Here is a 2,734-nt window from a genome sequence, read left to right on the forward strand (position 1 = left end):
TCTTCCTCTCATGACCAGATAGCTAAAGAATTCTTAATGTCCTTCAGATCTCTTTCTGCCAAAAAAAAAAGGAAGAGAACAGAAGAAAAAACGTGGTTAGGGTCTTTTGCATGCATGAACATAATTGTTAAAACAGAGTAAGGTATCATATCATAATTTTATGCAGGTGATCCAGGATTGTTAAGGGATTATGTCACAGATCCAAGCTAGTTTGGAGATGTCTAAATCGAGAACAGGAGAAGGAAAATATGGTGCATTTCCTGTGTCCCAGACTATTACAACAACTCTCATTATTACAGCTTGGTACTCTTCCAATATTGGTGTGCTATTGCTTAACAAATGCCTACTTAGTTTTTGGATACAGATACCCAATATTCCTCACAATGTTGCACATGTGTGCCTGTTCATTTTATGGTTTTCTGGCAATTTCATGGTTAGAGATTCTACCAATGCAGTTCATCATCTCCAGGAGACAGTTTCTTGAGATATTGGCACTGAGCTTCATTTTCTCCTTCTCGGTTGTTTGTGGCAATATTTCTCTGCGCTATTTGCCAGACTCCTTCAATCAAACTATTGGGGCAACAACTCCCTTCTTCACAACAATATTTTGCATTTATAATAACATGTAAGAGGGAGTCTTCTGTGGTTTTTATGGCCTTGGTGCCTGTGGTGTTTGGCACTGTTATTGCAAGCAACAGTAAGCCATTATTCCACCTTTTTGGCTTTTTGGTTTGCCTAAGATCAACTGCTGCCAGAGCATTGAAATCAGTTGTTCAGGGGCTCCTGCTTACCTCTGAGGCAGAGAAGCTTCACTCTATGAATTTGCTCATGTACATGGCACCAATTGCTGCGCTGTTATTGCTTCCTGTTACTCTTTTTGTGGAGGGTAATGTAGTAGCGATTGCTATTGAAAAAGCCAGAGAAAACACCTTTATCATATTCCTGTTGCTTGGAAACATGACCATGGCTTATCTTGTGAATTTAACCAACTTCCTTGTTACAAAACATATGAGTGCCCTCACGTTGCAGGTTTTAGGAAATGCCAAGGCCACCATTTCTTCCATATGATTGCATATACTTGCACACTCATAACAAGGCTGAGAATTCAACAGGAAAAGCAGCAGGCCGTGAGGAAGAAGAGCAGAAAGGAGGAGAAGATGAAGGCTGCCACAACACAGTTCAAGGAGAAGGCACCCCCAGCCAAGCAAGCAAAATCAGAGAAAATTGGTTCTACAGGAAGTTAGCAGACTGTTTCTACAGGAAGACAGAGGACTGTTTCTACAGGAAGCCAGCGAACTGTTTCTACATGAAGTTTGAAAAGAGGGAAGCCAAAGGAGAAATCGGTCGAGATTTTAGCCAAGGAGGCGACCAGGGCCATCAAAGATGAGGAGAGAGATTGGTTGCTCAGAGGATGAGCAACACTTTCAGTAGGGGGGTGATGATGAGCCCCAAAAATGGACAATTATTTGGGCTCATTCAACCTCCTAATTTGACTTAATCCACCATTCTCATTATTTTATTGCATGTTTTTGATTATATTTATGTTAATAGAGTGAATTTGGTTAGTCATTATGCCAACAAGTCTAATGGGTGCTTTGTGTAGCCTTTTTGGTCAACTTGGAGACAAAATTGAAGGTCTTAATGAGCACTTGGCAGCCAAATTCGTGGGAGAACAAGCTAGAGGATTTGTAGGAAGGTGTCCCCTTCATTTATGGGCCCTTACCTCGAATTCTCCACCATGAGCTCGGAGTTCAAGGGCTACCGAATCAATCAGCACAAGGGCAGCCAAGCAAGTCAAGTAGGATTGCTGTTAACTCCAAGTTTTGGGCAGCCGAGTCCCTAAATTTTAGGAGGACTGTTGGGTCCTCAAATTGTATAAATAAGAAGGCTTAGGGCCTCATTTTGGTTAGCTAGTTAGTCATTTTGTTAGCCAGTGGATGTTAGCTAGTTAGCCAGTAGATAGTAGCTAGTAGTTAGTCATTTCATAGCCTTGTTGTAGTTAGATTGTAATTCGATTTGTAGGCAATGGATTTGCTTTATTTTCAGCTCATTCTCAAGCTCTCCTTGTGGACAGTTTTGATGTAACTCTTCATTCTTGATTAATAAAGATGAATTCAGCTTTGCACCAGCTCTAAATCTCTCTTGGGAGGCTGTAGCTCTTGGGGTTGGGCCCATCTCAAGCGCCCAGTACCTCCCCTGTTTATCTTTATGTGTGTTTGCTGCGTTCTTAAAATAAAATCTTCTCTTTAGATCTTGCTTTGTTATTTTGGTTGTTTTTGTTGGTCAAAGTAACTTTTTATGTTTGGGAATCGATTGGTAGGAGTTTTTCACGCATTTAGATCTTTCGGAATGTTCTTGCTCACGTGGTGTACATGGTTGTCTTTCCAAACGAGGCTGCTGTTTATTCATTTCATTGACAGTTAGATTAAGTTAGCTAGGACTTAGTTTGTTTGCAAGAATTCATCGATGCGGTTGAATGTGCATTGTGCAGGGCATCTCTATCACTCACTCACATGGTCAAGCTTCATCAGAGCCATCTGATTCATCCCATATCTAGGCTTCTCGCTTCACACCCATCCTCTTGCCCACGTAACCCTACCTTCTTCTCCATTGTTATCTCAACTACCTTAAAGCCAAATCAGCCTTCCACATATCATCTCACCACTCCATCCATAAGTTCCTGGGTCACTTCAGACCCCCATCCTACCTCCATAACCATCCATGCATCTTCCAT

The 2,734-nt window shown here is 41.5% G+C and overlaps 1 pseudogene; it reads left to right on the top strand.

Annotated features, from left to right (window-relative positions):
• Positions 1 to 651: 651 nt before the first annotated feature.
• LOC149222203 (putative sugar phosphate/phosphate translocator At1g12500 pseudogene) lies at positions 652 to 1,068 on the top strand (annotated as a pseudogene).
• Positions 1,069 to 2,734: the final 1,666 nt, after the last annotated feature.

This window comes from Pinus tabuliformis, chromosome Q, assembly GCF_031772625.1.
Source record: "Pinus tabuliformis cultivar Carrire ecotype Pingquan chromosome Q, CPIR1, whole genome shotgun sequence".
NCBI lineage: Eukaryota > Viridiplantae > Streptophyta > Pinopsida > Pinales > Pinaceae > Pinus > Pinus tabuliformis.